The sequence below is a fragment of the Procambarus clarkii genome, chromosome 62 (genome assembly GCF_040958095.1).
Source record: "Procambarus clarkii isolate CNS0578487 chromosome 62, FALCON_Pclarkii_2.0, whole genome shotgun sequence".
Lineage (NCBI taxonomy): Eukaryota > Metazoa > Arthropoda > Malacostraca > Decapoda > Cambaridae > Procambarus > Procambarus clarkii.
The window spans coordinates 25774169-25791947 of record NC_091211.1 but is presented as its reverse complement, the minus strand read 5'-3'; the positions used below and the strand labels follow the sequence as shown (position 1 = coordinate 25791947).

Below are 17779 nucleotides of genomic sequence, written 5' to 3'. Positions count from 1 at the left end.
AAGTGTTACTACACTCACTCAAGTGTTACTACACTCACTCAAGTGTTACTACACTCACTCAAGTGCTACTACACTCAAGTGCTTCCAGCTGACTGATACAAGTGTAGACAACCTGCGGGAGAGAGGCAGGGGGGTGAGGCAGGGGGAGCGCTGCCCCCCATCACCAACAACACAGTCCTGGCCATCACATACATGTACCATACTAAACATCCACACTGTATAATAAACCTGGGAGATGAAATAGCGATGAGCGAGGCGAGTGACGGGGCTACACTTGTCCCAGCAGTGACCACCCTCTGCATCATGCAGCACAAGCAACCACGCCCACAGGCTGGCAGGCTGGCAGTCTGGCAGCTGTACCATTCCAGACAGTAATATCTGGAATACTCTACCTGTTTCCTCTCTCTGTCTTCTCCTCTCTAGGATAGGAGGAGGCTAGATGACTTCTCTGGAGGTAGTGAGGAGTGATCTCTCATGTGGGAGTGCGTCCATACACTTGCACTTGTCGGTACAGCGACGGCATCCCTTCTTGCAGGTAGGAGTTCGATCCAGCAGTCCACACTGTTAGCTACTGGTTCCTCCTTTCCGCCATCATATCCCTGCCCCCTATACTCATCCTCATATACCTTCCAAGTGCTATATAGTCGTACTGGCTGCGTGCTTCCTCCTGGTAATTACCCTACCTCAATTGGGACTGCTTTTGACCACTAATGTAGAGGACATGTGTTTGTAGCTGTGGTGTCCTCTCCGGGGGCCAGGGTGTGGCGCCTCGTCTTGGGTGCCGGCGCCGCCACACCTCACAGCATTATAGAAGAAACTTTTCTTCAATTCCCATGTACATAACTTCTTGACCACCATTTGCTTGACTCAAACTCTCTTCTTGCAAGTATTCGGTCTGTTAACACCTGAGCATGTTAACACCTGAACATGTTAACACCTGAGCATGTTAACACCTGAACATGTTAACACCTGAGCATGTTAACACCTGAGCATGTTAACACCTGAACATGTTAACACCTGAGCATGTTAACACCTGAGCTTGTTAACACCTGAGCATGTTAACACCTGAGCATGTTAACACCTGAGCATGTCAACACCTGAGCATGTCAACACCTGTGCTAGTCCTGATGCCCATCTTACCAGGAGACCGTCGGGCCAGGGAAAACAAAACCTAGAGCTTCTGCAACTCCTTAAATGATGGTGAGATATGCACGTAACTGACCAGGTGCCGGTGGCCGAGACGACCATCCACTACTAACAATGAACACTTGGAAAGCTTCCGGATGTTAGTAAGGATCCTTCCCACCCGTCTTGGTCTTGGTCTCTACTTCGTCTCGTCTGCGGCCAGCTCCTCGTGCTGGAGTAAGGGTTGACAGATGCCTCTGACCACCACCACGTCAGTGGGCTTGATCCGCGATCGTAAAAGTGACCCGACCCAGTTACGGAAACGCTTGTAGGCCGAGTTTGTGTTGAATCCTAGTTGTGTAGCGTGGTATGGCGCTGCTGGTGGGGCGGTGGTGGTGGTGCCGACTAGGTGGCCCTTACTGGTGGTGGTGGTGGTGGTGGTCCGCTTGCTGCAGGAAGTATCGAGGAAGGGGCTGGTAATCTTGGGGCTGCTGCTGCTGCTGGTGTCCTGAGCGAGGTCGTCTCTGGTCACCAGCCAGACTCGAGCCGGCGAGTCTTTCATAATTGATGACGGAGATAGGGAGAATAACCACTTTTCTCACTGCCTGAGTGTGTGTGTGTGTGTGTGTGTGTGTGTGTGTGTGTGTGTGTGTGTGTGTGTGTGTGTGTGTGTGTGTGTGTGTGTGTGTGTGTGCGTGTGTGTGTGTGTGTGTTGCTCTTTATATCGAGAGGAAATTTTTCGTGAGGTCTTTGTCTTTCCTGATTGACTTTCACTAGTTTATATATTGGTTGAAGATAAGTTTCCTAAACACGACTACTGGCGTCCTGATCTCTTGAACACCATTTAGGCATCTCACGTGTCGAACACTAAGTTCTTAACTACTTGTTATAGGGTTTGTGGTGAGGGGTGTAACGAGGCGGGTAATGTCGTGGTTCACACGGAGCAGAGACTAGGGGCATCCTTCTCCTGCACGAGGAGGCAGTATATACAGGAAGTGAGGCAGACCAACAGGAAGAACACTCCTGCCACAGTGCTAGCCAGCATCAGCAGCAGCAGCACCATACTCTGCTCCTCGTCTTGTCACAGACCATCAAGGTCCTCACCTCAGCGCCCCTGACACTGCTTCATCCTTCTCCGTCTCTCTCATTGTTTACAAGAAATTATTTCCATATTCATAATGGGTCACTTCCTGGAACACTGTTGGTGGTCAGAATTACTGGGAAGAAGGACCCGAACGCCTGCAAGTTTGTGTCACGACAGTTACACCATGTTGTAAGACCACTTACACCACTTACACCAAGTATTGCAGAGACTGTGCAATACTTGACGTCAGAGATATACAGCTTATACTCCTCCACCCGCTGCTGCTGATATGAGTACTTTGTGTGCGTCTGCTGACGGCCGTACTGCTGGTAATACACCGTGTGTATTCCACCAGCCTTACTCCCACATGGTCTGGGACGCTGTAACAAGGTACACAATCAAACACGCTACTTCCCTCAACAATTAGGTTTTGCTTTGTTCCAGAAGGTGGAAAGTACCTCAAATATTGGACTATTAAACCTTAGCGCGCCGCTACCCTTCTTGCCCGAGACTACTACCCAGGCCGTAGCCCAATATTTTGCTCTAATGCAGTATGAGAGAGAGAGAGAGAGAGAGAGAGAGAGAGAGAGAGAGAGAGAGAGAGAGAGAGAGAGAGAGAGAGAGAGAGAGAGAGAGAGAGAGAGAGAGAGAGAGAGAGAGAAGAGAGAGAGAGAGAGAGAGAGAGAGAGAGAGAGAGAGAAAGAGAGAGAGAGAGAGAGAGATAACACAACACTTGCCAACGTCCACAAACATTACAACATTCGGGTCCATCTCACTATAAGATATTCATTTCACTATTCTTATCTATAGCTTCCTGTTGTTTCTACAACGTCTTATATATTTCCCACAGCTCATTCCCCTACCCTCAGCTCACTATCATTCCCCACAACTAACTACCACTACCCAAACCTCACTATAGTAATATCCATATTTTATTAAGAAGCAATTTGGCCAGCTGGGCTCCCCACGTGGGTGGTTGTGGTGTGGACGATGGCTCCTGCTGCAGTCCTTCCACGCCTGCCTCGCCTCCCTTACTGGCATGACAGGTACGCCTTTAACCCTTCCACGCCTGCCTCGCCTCCCTTACTGGCATGACAGGTACGCCTTTAACCCTTCCACGCCTGCCTCGCCTCCCTTACTGGCATGACAGGTACGCCTTTAACCCTTCCACGCCTGCCTCGCCTCCCTTACTGGCATGACAGGTACGCCTTTAACCCTTCCACGCCTGCCTCGCCTCCCTTACTGGCATGACAGGTACGCCTTTAACCCTTCCACGCCTGCCTCGCCTCCCTTACTGGCATGACAGGTACGCCTTTAACCCTTCCACGCCTGCCTCGCCTCCCTTACTGGCATGACAGGTACGCCTTTAACCCTTCCACGCCTGCCTCGCCTCCCTTACTGGCATGACAGGTACGCCTTTAACCCTTCCACGCCTGCCTCGCCTCCCTTACTGGCATGACAGGTACGCCTTTAACCCTTCCACGCCTGCCTCGCCTCCCTTACTGGCATGACAGGTACGCCTTTAACCCTTCCACGCCTGCCTCGCCTCCCTTACTGGCATGACAGGTACGCCTTTAACCCTTCCACGCCTGCCTCGCCTCCCTTACTGGCATGACAGGTACGCCTTTAACCCTTCCACGCCTGCTTCGCCTCCCTTACTGGCATGACAGGTACGCCTTTAACCCTTCCACGCCTGCCTCGCCTCCCTTACTGGCATGACAGGTACGCCTTTAACCCTTCCACGCCTGCCTCGCCTCCCTTACTGGCATGACAGGTACGCCTTTAACCCTTCCACGCCTGCCTCGCCTCCCTTACTGGCATGACAGGTACGCCTTTAACCCTTCCACGCCTGCCTCGCCTCCCTTACTGGCATGACAGGTACGCCTTTAACCCTTCCACGCCTGCCTCGCCTCCCTTACTGGCATGACAGGTACGCCTTTAACCCTTCCACGCCTGCCTCGCCTCCCTTACTGGCATGACAGGTACGCCTTTAACCCTTCCACGCCTGCCTCGCCTCCCTTACTGGCATGACAGGTACGCCTTTAACCCTTCCACGCCTGCCTCGCCTCCCTTACTGGCATGACAGGTACGCCTTTAACCCTTCCACGCCTGCCTCGCCTCCCTTACTGGCATGACAGGTACGCCTTTAACCCTTCCACGCCTGCTTCGCCTCCCTTACTGGCATGACAGGTACGCCTTTAACCCTTCCACGCCTGCCTCGCCTCCCTTACTGGCATGACAGGTACGCCTTTAACCCTTCCACGCCTGCCTCGCCTCCCTTACTGGCATGACAGGTACACCTTTAACCCACTGCACCAAACTCACACCCTTAAAAAGAGATGGCAATTTCCGGGGTATTTAAACCCCCCAAACATCACCACCTCCCAAGGGTGCTTAGACAAGTTGTGTGTGTGTATATATATATATATATATATATATATATATATATATATATATATATATATATATATACATATATATATATATATATATATATATATATATATATATATATATGTTTCATTGAATATGACCGCATATTCTGTATTTATTATTTTCTGGTTTAGGGCTTCTATCCCTCTAACTATTTTCTTAGCATCAGGGCTTAATTGAAATAGGAGTTCTCCAAAACTCATTTTCGTACTTTTAAGGTGAAGAAAAGAAGTGATTTACTATAGAGTGTATTACACTTATTTGTATAATTTGCACGACGTGCAAATTATACAAATAAGTGTAATACACTCTATAGTAAATCACTTCTTTTCTTCACCTTAAAAGTACGAAAATGAGTTTTGGAGAACTCCTATTTCAATTAATATATATATATATATATATATATATATATATATATATATATATATATATATATATATATATATATATATATATATATATTCAACCTTCTTAGACATAATAAATACATAATATAAGTCCTACAACAGTCACCAGTAAGACAAAAGTAAGAACACAACAAAACAGTGTTGCTTCAAGTTTCAAGATCACAAACTAAAGAAATATTGAATTTGAAAAAAATACATCAGTGTATTTTACTAAGTAATTCCCAAGAACAATTTTCTAAATGTATTTCCAAGTAAAGTTTCAGTATGTCTTTTTTTCGAAGGAATTTCTACGGGAATTTCTCACTGTCATTTTCGAAGTTCTCGAAATAATTTTCCTGAGTTTTTTTTTCACGAAAAATATTTAATAATATTTTCTATGGTTACAATTTTTATGGATATTTGGTCGTGTTAATTTTAGGTGATAATCGCGGTAAATTGTTTCAAGAACACAATATTAACCGTAGCGCCTGAACGTACGCTAAACAACGCCCAATTACCATTCACTTAACCACCTTACCATTACCATTCACTTAACCATCATTTCAAGACACAAGTGCTGTCGTCTGAGTCAACACCTCTGCACAATAGACTATGATAGACCCACACGTCAGACTTAGTGGCTAGCTTATCTATTTTCCTTTAAAGTAATAAATAGTTTTGAGATAATGTAGACGGTGTTCCTCTCTATTATTGGTGCTCCCGCAAGATGAGGAACGTGTCTCCCCCACTGGGGAGGGTATGGTGGGGAGGAAGATGGTGGGGGAGGTAGTGTGGGTGATGGTGGGGAGGAAGATGGTGGGGGAGGTAGTGTGGGTGATGGTGGGGAGGAAGATCACTGATGTTGAAGGATATTAACAAAGCAGCTTGGGTGAGAAGTAAGGGAGAAGGGCAGGGAAGGGTTGATGGTTAAGGAGGGGGTAATGGTTGTGGGGTGTGTGGAGTGGTTTTGTCGGGGAGTTGTGGGTGGTTGTGAAGGAGGAGGAGGCGCGTGGTGGGGGGCGAGCAGTTGTGGGAGCTCCGCCAGGCGCCAGACCTAGACCACCACTGAGGCCACGACAGGGAGGAGGCGGCGGCAGGGTAGGGTGAGAGGGGTGATGAGGGGTGATGAGGGGTGATGAGGGGGGTGAGGGGTGAGGGAGGGCACACACGACACTCATCCCTCATCCTTCACCCTGCGATCACTCTCTCTCCCTCCACTTTATTCCTTTATCCGTTGATCCATTTGCTTGTTCCTCTTCCAATGCCTCCCTTCCTCCCCATCTCCCTGGAGACTGCTACAAGTCTGACGCAGCGCCCCTTAACACACACTGACAACGCTAGTGGTGGCACAGAGAGAGAGAGACAGAAAGAGAGAGACAGAGAGACAGAGAGAGAGAGAGACAGAGAGACAGAGAGACAGACAGACAGAGTAAGTTTGGAGAGAAAAGGAAAAAAGAGGAAAACATATATATATATATATATATATATATATATATAATGTTTCCTATCCACTAGGAAGATGAAAGGAAAGTTGGGAACGTGTTGGTGTTTGAGACATTATTAAGAAGATGCAGAAGGATGACATAAGAGGTTGGGAGTATATACCTAACTACACCTGACTAGACAAAGAACCATAAGCTAAAACATCCATTAATGGAGGTGAATGGAAGGTGAGATGATTAAGTGGATTTAACTGAGTTATTAAATGGATACTGAATGGGGATTCCTACAATCATACATTATTTTTATACCTATCACAAATCTTACCAATTATAGTTATCTAATTCATATTATCCTGGACTGACAGTATTATTATTTAATTCATAACTTTTTATAAACAAAGATTCAATAATATAAATTGCCATCCACATTCAATAATATTTCTTTCAGTAACTGATTTATAATGCACAATTTTGCAAGAATTAGTCTAGTCAATTGAATGGATAGAATCTCTTAAGAGAACAAATAGTGCATAGAACTCTTGACCTGTTCTTATAGCTGTGTTTATGTTCTTTAATTATCTGGTCAAGATGTTTACCTGTTTGGCCAACATAGAACTTATTAAAATTTTTATATGAATTTTTATACACGTATTCAATGCAACTATAAGGGACATTTTTAACGAGTGTTTTTATATCACGATTCTATATTCCACAATATCAAGATAAAATCTTATGATGGTCAAGATTTCATACACCGCTGATGAGATTCGGGTCATGTGAAATTCGGAAGACAGGTTCTGTATAATATCAACTCCCAGGTCTTAATCTCTTCCTTACTTTGTAAGTATTTCATCTCCTGTTTGGCACCTTGTGTCCGGACTCCTGTTCAAAGTATCCGGTTTCATTACCTTGTATTTGTTTGAGTTAAACACTAATAACCACTTATTGAACCATTCTTTCAGTTCATCCATATTTTCCTGCTTTATTCCTTCCTTGACAAAGACGATGACGAAAGGAAAATTATTTTAAGGTTGATAATGTTATCTTCAGAATAACCCGCAGTATGGTCGACAACAGTTGTTATTTCTATTGTGTTTGCACATGTAATTTTTCAGCCAATCAGCGCCAACCGGTAAGTCAACGCCAACAGGTTACTACACGAGTGATAGACAATCAGAAGAGAGAGTCAGAATCAACCTGAATACTGATAAGCCGTCTATTGTTTACAAACAAACTTGGGGCGCTCGAGCACGTGCTCATGACGTCATTGTAAACACGAGCTGAAGATTATGTTTACACCACCAAAGTTTGGAGGCTCGAGCCACGACTCTGGCGGGTGAGGAAGCGCGAGATGCAGGCAAACTGGTACGGTCGGTCACCGGTGAACTCTGAACAGTGAGTCAAGTGTTCGCAAGACAAAAGACACAAGTTTTGCTGGTAATTGGGTGTAATTTTACTGTTTTACCAGAAGTAGACTTCTGGAGAGAATGCGGTGCTACGTGTAGGGGTCTACCCTCTCGTGGACTCTATGTAACGGAAGAGGAAGAGGAAGAGAAGAGAAGAGAATATGGAAGAGGATAGTTAGTGTGGTCCTCAGGCGCCAACAACCAACCCCAGAGTCCACAACCACAACCAAAAAGGCGAAGAAAATCAAAATTACAAATTTCGCCCCCAAAACCCTGGGTTTTAAAAGGTAATGTATAGGTAATGGCCCGGCTAGACACCCCGTCCCCAAGGAACAGGTGTCCCCCCCACCCCCTTCCCCACCACGGCCCCCTCCCTGACCTCCCCCCCCCAACCATCCCTTAACCTCATTCCTACCCCCCCCCCCCTCAAACTCCCTACCCTCCCCCCCCCACACCATCACCACACCATGACTAGACTTGCTGGCACCACTTCCTTAGATCGATGCTCCTGCTTTTTGTTTCTTAACACCACCACTATTTACACCACCACTATTTACACCACCACTATTTACACCACCACCCCTGAATAAGTCCCTCATTAATCATTTGATCTTGAAACTTCACTGAAAATTCAATATAATTGACTGTAAATGATCATTGAAACAAAACAGCACTATAGATTTTCATATTATATATATATATATATATATATATATATGTTAAGCTGTATCTAACAACCACTAACTATCTCCTGTTGTCACTCCAGGGACTCAAGACAGTGAAGGTCCTCAAGTACTCTCACTCAACAGAGCGGAGGTCGTGCGTCGACGACGACGATCTCTACGACACCTAAACGACATTTCCTAACACACACTTAACTGTTACATCACGCTCGTATTGCCTTATTACACTCGAATGACAGTTAGTCTCAATGACGTAGTCGCGACACCTTGTGATGGGCCTCCATTGGCTGGGCTCCAAGCTGGAGCTCTCTGATTGGTGCACTGAAATCATTCCTTCGCTGATTGGTCATTTTTTACTTCAGAGCTATGTAGGATATATGTTGTTATGTTGAAATTAACGGTTAGTAGAACACGGCGTCTCTCCACATTTGACTTTCACATTTCAAGAACATATAACAAGAACTTATAACACTAAGCAAAATTCCCAGGAGAGAAAGTGAGAGATGGCTCCCCTAACACACTACACATCTACATGTCTGCTGCATCTGTCGGTATAACTAGCCTCCGGTTCACCGCCACTACACTCTTCTCAGTCGCCTCTCAATCTTTACACGGATCATCCCCTTACCCATTACCGCTACTCCAGTCCCTCCCTCATCTCCACTTCTCACTCTTCCAGTCACATTACTCACCTTCTCCCCTCATGTGTGTGTCCCATTTACTTGTTCTCAATTCCCCTTCCAGACAATGCCACTAAATGTGTCCATTCCCTCCCTGTCCCGCCTCCAGACCTACCCATTCCATGATGCTTCCATTGGTAGGTGGGAGCCGGTCGGCCGAGCGGACAGCACGCTGGACTTGTGATCCTGTGGTCCTGGGTTCGATCCCAGGCGCCGGCGAGAAACAATGGGCAGAGTTTCTTTCACCCTATGCCCCTGTTACCTAGCAGTAAAATAGGTACCTGGGTCTTAGACAGCTGCTACGGGCTGCTTGCTGGGGGTGGAGGCCTAGTCGAGGACCGGGCCGCGGGGACACTAAAAATCCCCGAAATCATCTCAAGATAACCTCAAGAAGATAACCTCCTGCCCACAAGACTGACGTAAGTGTGGGACAGCTGGAATTCCCCTTTCCTCAGCCTCCTGTCCCCTCACTGTCTCTTGTCTCTGATGACTCATCTCCGGCCTTGCAGCATCCATCAGCTGTTTTTTGTTTACATCTCGAATACAGAGAATACAGCTGCGTTTGTATTGTTATACATTTGTTCTGTTGAAGCTGGGAATATGTGTCTTGGAGGCCCCTGTGTTGTCCTCAAGAAGAGAGGAACTTGATGTGTCACTGATCTTGTCTTTGACACATTGTGGTCCGCGGGTAATTACCTAAATGTAATTACCTAAGTGTAGTTACAGGATGAGAGCTATGCTCGTGGTGTCCCGTCTTTCCAACACTCTTTGTCATATAACGCTTTGAAGGGTACAACACCTGTGTTGATGAACCTTATGTGACAATGGCTTGGTTCAGGTGTGGAGGTTCAAGTGGTCAAGCCCTCAACTACTTAGATTCTCAGGTGTAAGAGCCGGGATCGAATCCCGGCTAGAGTAGAAAGAAATTGGCATCCCTTCACCTCATGAATCTGTTCACCTAGTAGTAAACAGGTAGGACGGAGTTTCTGGGGGCTGTATCCTAGGGATGTTCAGTAGTTGGCATAGTAGTTAAACACACACACATCTAAGGGGAATGTATGGAGTGCATACCCAGATTTTCAGGGGAATTGACAGGGTAGACAAGGATGAATTGTTTAACACGGGTGGTACACGCACAAGGGGACACAGGTGGAAGCTGAGTACCCAGATGAGCCACAGAGACATTAGAAAGCACGTTTTCAGTATCAGAGTAGTTAGTAAATGGAATGCATTAGGAAGTGATGTGGTGGAGGCTGACACCATACACAGTTCCAAACGTAGATATGATAGAGCCCAAAAGGCTCAGGAACCTGTACACCACTACATTGACAGTTGAGAGGCAGGACCAAAGAGCCAGAGCTCAGCTCCCACAAGCACAACTAGATGAGTACACACACACACACACACACACACACCCACACCCACACCCACACACACACACACTCACACACTCACCGGTTTAATGAAGCACGGACACGAGGGCTGACTTGGGGAATGAGGCAAGGTTTCCCTTCCTCAATGTTGAGGGGAAAAGAGAGGCAGAGGAAGGGAGTGGATTACCTCCAACTTTATGAGGAAGTGGCGGGGAGGAGAGGGGGAGATAACAGAGATAAGATAATAAAGAGGAAATAATGGAGAAGTGTTCCAATGGAAACAACACGGTAAGAGTAATAAAAAATAAAGAGGAAACAGAAAGAGGAGAAGAATGAAATATTAAAGAAAATGAAAGAGAAACTGGTGGTAAGATGAGATATGGAAAGTGGGGGAGAGGTAGAGGGGAAAGATGAGACAGGGCGCTGACGGTCAAAGGGGAAGAGACAGGAATGAGTAAGAGAGAAGACAGGAGAGGCTTAAAGAGGAAAGAGCAGCCTTCGAAAGAGGGAGAGATGTGAGATGTAAAAAAAAAAGAAAGGGTAGTGAGGGGAAACAATTCTCATCTAACACATACAGACACACACACACACAAGTATACTTAACCCAAGCATAAACACACACACACACACACACACACAAAACACACACACACACACACACACACACACACACACACACACACACACACACACACACACACACACACACACACACACACACACACACACACACACATATCCCACGGACACTAAACAATTTTTATTAACTTTTTTTTCCTAAATTGTGGATAAACTTTTGGTTTATGTAAATAAGATATTTAAATTCTTGGAGCACAGCACCGAAATTAAATTCCAGAACCAATTTGCTTGGGTGTAGATGCTCTTGACTATTAGTTCTTGCTTGTAGGATGGGGAGGAGTAGCTCTTGGGCCCGCCTCTTCTCAAAGGTTATGAGCTCAACTCTGCTTCAAACTTATTTCATTATATATAAACATTGGGGGTTCTCTAATCCTGTGGTTCACTAAACTAGTGGTCATCTAAGCCAGTGGTTCTCTAAAGCATTGGTTCTCTAAACCAGTATTAATCAGAGAAGGATAGTTCTCTAAGTCATTGATTCTCTTACGCTATTTTTTCTCTAAATCAATGGTTTTCTAAAGCAATGTTAATCACTGCGATGAAAGCTGAGGTTCACACTTTTAGCTCCAAGACCCATCACTATGTACCCGGAACACGTCGCCACACACACACACACACACACACACACACACACAACACACACACACACACACACACACACACACACACACACACACACACACACACACACATACACACACACACACACACTCACACACACACACACTCACACACACACACACACACACACACACACACACACACACACACACACACACTCACACACACACACACACACACACACACACACACACACACACACACACACACACACACACACACACACACACACTGAGCTCTCTGGTTAATTACCACTCAGGTAAAGCCTCCACGCTACCTACCTACCCATCTATTGACCAATTATTCAATTTCCTGAGGGCCAATAATCGTCCATAACCATTTATGAAGGAAACTGGGTGATTAAGAGAGTTTTGGGACGAGGACAGTTTCCTGGCGCCAGCTGGGAGAGTTCGAGTCCCCGACCCCACAGTGCATCACTACATCAACATTAATATACCTCAGTTATGCTTAAACAAAACCCCACATTAATGAGAAAATGTGTTAATATACGAGAGAGAGAGAGAGAGAGAGAGAGAGAGAGAGAGAGAGAGAGAGAGAGAGAGAGAGAGAGACAGACAGAGAGAGTGGGAGAGAGAGAGAGAGAGAGAGAGAGAGAGAGAGAGAGAGAGAGAGAGAGAGAGAGAGAGAGAGAGAGAGAGAGAGAGAGAGACTGAGAGAGTGGGAGAGAGAGAGAGAGAGAGAGAGAGAGAGAGAGAGAGAGAGAGAGAGAGAGAGAGAGAGAGAGAGAGAGAGAGAGAGAGAGAGAGAGAGAGAGAGAGGATAAAAACAGCTACCAAATAACAAAACAGATGAGTCTCGCGTGTTACCATTGGACCGAACACACACGCCCATTACCACCCAAAATAGCCTCAATTGCAAACCATTTGCAACATTCCGTGTATACTGAGAGTGACTGCCATTTACTGAGCAGATGGACGTAATATACCCCCCCCCCCTACACCTCCCAACGTAACTACACAAAACAAGTATCGTGCCTCAGTAATAGGAATATTTACTGTCTTTCCGTTTTCTGTGGCTACTTGCATCATTCGCTTAGTGCCTGGCATCCCGTTTTCTGTCGTCGTCTGTGTCCAACCCGTCCTCGCAAATTCGTATAATCAATATTGACTTATTAGTTACGTGCATAGGTGACATACTAAACATAATAGTTTCCCTTGAAAAGCTTCATAGAAAACACCGACCTTACCTAACCTTCTTAGTATGTTAAAATAAGCATCTTATAGCTTCGTAATTACAATTGTTACTTAACCTATTATAGGTATAGGTTAAGTAATAATTGTAATTACGAAGCAATAAGATGCTTATCTTAACATACTAAGTAGGTTAGGTAAGGTCGGTGTTTTCTATGAAGCTTTTCAAGGGAAACTATTATGTTAAGTATGTCACCTATGCACATATTTAATAAGTCAATATTGACTATACGAATTTGTGAGGACGGGTTACTGTGTCGCAGATACTGTCGATTCTGGCATTTTCCGTGAGAAATGATCGGCCATTTCTTTATTGACAGCAAGTTTTCTACAGTAGGTAATGTTAGGGAAGTCTGTGATAATACGGTGAGCGCGCACAGGCTGCGTGTCGCACACTTTACTCTCTAGGGAGCCGGTCGGCCGAGAGGACAGCATGCTGGACTTGTGATCCTGTGGTCCCGGGTTCGATCCCGGCCGCCGGCGAGAAACAATGGGCAGAGTTTCTTTCACCCTATGTCCCTGTTACCTAGCAGTAAAATAGGTACCTGGGTGTTAGTCAGCTGTCACGGGCTGCTTCCTGGGGGTGGAGGCCTGGTCGAGGACCGGGCCGCGGGGACACTAAAATGCCCCGAAATCATCTCAAGATAACCTCAAGATAAGATAGTCCTGTACCGACCAGTTCGTTGACTTGGTCTAGTCAGTATAGAGACGGCGGCCTCGTTCCTTGCAGGGTTGGCGTTCGAAGCAAAATAATTTTAAGGGGAAAACACTAATCCAGGATGGCTGGGATAGGGGAGTGAGGACACGAAAGTTTACACGAGTCCAACCTAATAATTTTATAATTTTGTCTTATAATGTGGTAGAGTGGGTTCCCAAAGAGCGTTTTCTATGGGTCATTACCAGGAGGAGAGCGTGGACGACTGCGACTCCCGGTACGTGAGTCTGTTGACGGCAGCCCCTCATTGTTGTAGCCATACTTAATGAAGGTGGATAATGCTCATTTGCATACGGGAGAGGCATGTGTTAGTGGGAGTAGGAGAGGTGGTGGTGGTGGTGGTGGTGGTAGGGATGGTGGTGGTAGGGATGGTGGGGAGGGTGGTGGTAGGGATGGTGGTAGTGGTGGTAGTGGGGAAGGTTAGTGGATATCCACTACAACCAGGCTGTAGTGGATATGTGGGCCTGCGAATCTCCAAGCAACAGCCTGTTGGACCAAGTTATCACAAGTCGAGTCTGACCTCAGGCCGGGCTCGGTGAGTAGAAGACCTCCCGAAACCCTCTCCAGGTATGTTCCAGGTATGCATGTCAGCCTTGCACACGCCGCTCATGTAGTTCAGGTAATGTGTATCAATTACAAGGTAATCTGCGGGCTCACCATAGCCCGTGCTGCTTGGAACTTTGTGTTCCAGGTAGCGAATCTTGAACAACAACAAGGTAATGTATATCAAATACACTTGTTTGGATTGTTTCTTTTCCGACTCAAAAATTATCTTCCCATCATTATATATATTGCAAATGTTGACTTCTGCCCCAAGTCTCATCTTCTTGCACTTGCTAGGATTTAAGTCGAGCAGCCATTTCTTAGACAATATGTGCAGACTGTGAAGGTATTCCTGGAGCGTTGTGTTATGCTCTTGTCTTGACCAGTCTCATCAGTTTTGTATTGTTGGTAAGTTTGGCAGCGTGGAGCCTCCTTCCTCAGGTGTGTGTGTGAGAGTGACAGAAGATGGGAAGCTGACAACATTATGGTACAGCTGACAACAGTATGATACAGCTGACATTATGGTACAGCTGACAACAGTATGATACAGCTGACAACATTATGGCACAGCTGACAACAGTATGATACAGCTGACAACATTATGGTACAGCTGACAACAGTATGATACAGCTGACAACATTATGGTACAGCTAACAACATTATGGTACAGCTGACAACAGTATGGTACAGCTAACAACAGTATGGTACAGCTGACAACATTATGGTACAGCTAACAACAGTATGGTACAGCTGACAACATTATGGTACAGCTGACAACATTATGGTACAGCTGACAACATTATGGTACAGCTGACAACAGTATGGTACAGCTAACAACATTATGGTACAGCTGACAACAGTATGGTACAGCTGACAACATTATGGTACAGCTGACAACAGTATGGTACAGCTAACAACATTATGGTACAGCTGACAGCAGTATTACACAGCTAACAACATTATGGTACAGCTGACAACAGTATGGTACAGCTAACAACATTATGGTACAGCTGACAGCAGTATTACACAGCTAACAACATTATGGTACAGCTGACAACACTATGGTACAGCTGACAACATTATGGTACAGCTGACAACATTATGGTACAGCTGACAACACTATGGTACAGCTGACAATATTATGGTACAGCTGACAGGAGTATAGTACAGCTGACAACAGTATGGTACAGCTGACAACACTATGGTACAGCTGACAACATTATGGTACACCTGACAACAATATGGTACAGCTGACAACATTATGGTACAGCTGACAACACTATGGTACAGCTGACAACAGTATGGTACATCTGACAACAATATGGTACAGCTGACAACAGTATGGTACAGCTGATAACAGTATGGTACAGCTGACAACAGTATGGTACAGCTGACAACACTATGGTACAGCTGACAACACTATGGTACAGCTGACAACACTATGGTACAGCTGGCCATGTTGACACCAGAGCCATGCCAAGATTGTATTAAGGAATGTCAAGTTGCAGCGCCAGAGGTGTAATGCCAGGATTGTGTGTACACAACACAGGTGCATTATGCTACACCTGTTCACCAGAGCACCTGTGTGTGGTGCTGTGAGGTCCCCGTCTTACACACCGAGGCGTCATCTTGTGGTCCGTACAGCCGAGATCCACTAAGGTTTTAAGTGACACTTTATACAGAGGTAAATGTTTAACTTACCTTGTATACTCTCCATGACTGCCCTGCCTGTCACACGGGGCGCCAAACAATAGAATGCACTCATCAAACTCCAGTCTTCAGTGTTGGGAGTGCTTGATTGAGCGGTTTATAAGCGACTGAGGTACCATCGCCACTCTCAGAACTCCGGGATGAGCAGCCGCTGGATGATCTTAGTGGGATAGCCAGCCAATAGCAAGCAAGAATGCGAAGGAGAGGGCGGTTTAAAGCCTGTGTGTAAACGCCCTAAAGTCAAAACAACACCTTTACACTGGGGATGGTCGAGGGAAATGTCTCCACTACCGGTGGCCAGCACAGTAGGGCTGACGAGGCTTGTGTAGCGCGGGGCTTGGCAGAGTGTGGGAGAGATGGCCGGGGTGTACACTGGGTGTAGACCTATGGCCAGGCTGGAGTACACTCACACACCCTCTTCCTCCAACCTCTGTCTCACACCCAATGCCGACTACGATCACCAACCCAGCCTGAAGACACGCCGCCGATCTCGCGCCCAGAAATTTCCTCTTCAGGGATAAATATCCCGATGTCCGAGGAGCTGCCAGGCGGTGAGAGTGTCGCGGGAGGTAGATCACATGACGGACTGTTCATCTACAGTGGGATTTGTGTGAAATGTGCGAGCGTAGAGGAGATATTGATCACAGTAAGTGCGATGGCTGCAACTGTTGACAACCCCGCGCACACCCAGTCGATACCTCGTTGTCATGACTACGAGCCGCAGGGCTGCCAACCCTTCGCCACGCTTGTAATCACGAGATATTTATTGTAACACTAATTTCCTCGTTATTAATCAATTTGCGACACGAGGAACACGTTTCGACCAATACAAAAATAAAGAATATGTGTAAAATAATGTTCAAAATACTATTTAGAGTGGCTTGAAGGGAACAGGGCGTAGACACCCACAGGTGGCACTAGTGGATGAATGAAACAAACGACATTAATGTTTAGACGATGGAACTTAATCCATGATTTCTGGCCGGACAGACCGCGTCTCCCGGTCTCCGCTCCTCGTTCCACTAACTGCCGGCGCCCACGGCTAATTACCGCCGCCAGTTGACCCAGTTAGGTGATGCTATATACATAAGGTGGGAAACTGCTGGGCCTGGCGCCCTGGTTAACGATGGAGATATTGCTGTAAGTTGTCTCACTCGTTCCCTTCAGAGAGAGAGAGAGAGAGAGAGAGAGAGAGAGAGAGAGAGAGAGAGAGAGAGAGAGAGAGAGAGAGAGAGAGAGAGAGAGAGAGAGAGAGAGAGAGAGAGAGACAGAGACAGAGACAGACAGAGAGAGACAGAGAGACAGAAGGAAGCCCTCCAGGTGTAAGACCAAGGTCAGGTCCTGCACACAAACATCACACCAACCTCTCACTTAAAGCACACATCAACTGGATATCATCAGCGGCACCTCACACTTTAGTTTAAAAAGACTACTTTTACGAACCTAGATCAATATTTACCTAGTCATTAAGGACTAGGTATGACATAATAGACCAATTATGGGATATGGGGTACCGGTGATGGGTCCACATCTTTTATCCAACGCATAACGGAGGTGTAGATAACGGCGAGAGGTGTACCGCCCCACTGGTCCCAGAACTGAGAGGAATGAATATCGAGGAATGACTGAAGGGACCTAAACCTCACGTCCCAGGGAGAGTAAAAGAAACAGGGAACACATGTTCACTTCATAAAAAGTAATTAGGTAAACTGACAGGGAAGGCAAAGACAG

The 17779-nt window shown here is 46.1% G+C and overlaps 1 protein-coding gene across 2 annotated transcripts in view; it reads right to left on the bottom strand.

Moving 5' to 3' along the window:
- Schip1 (Schwannomin interacting protein 1) overlaps window positions 1–16500 on the bottom strand; it is a 74101-nt gene extending 57601 nt beyond the window's left edge. Inside the window, exon 1 of one of the 2 annotated variants that reach the window (XM_069308363.1) lies at window positions 16040–16500. The gene's annotated coding sequence lies outside the window, so the exon portion shown is untranslated. The remainder of the gene's footprint in view (window positions 1–16039) is intronic. The other variant, XM_069308364.1, reaches the window with a different exon arrangement.
- Window positions 16501–17779: the final 1279 nt, after the last annotated feature.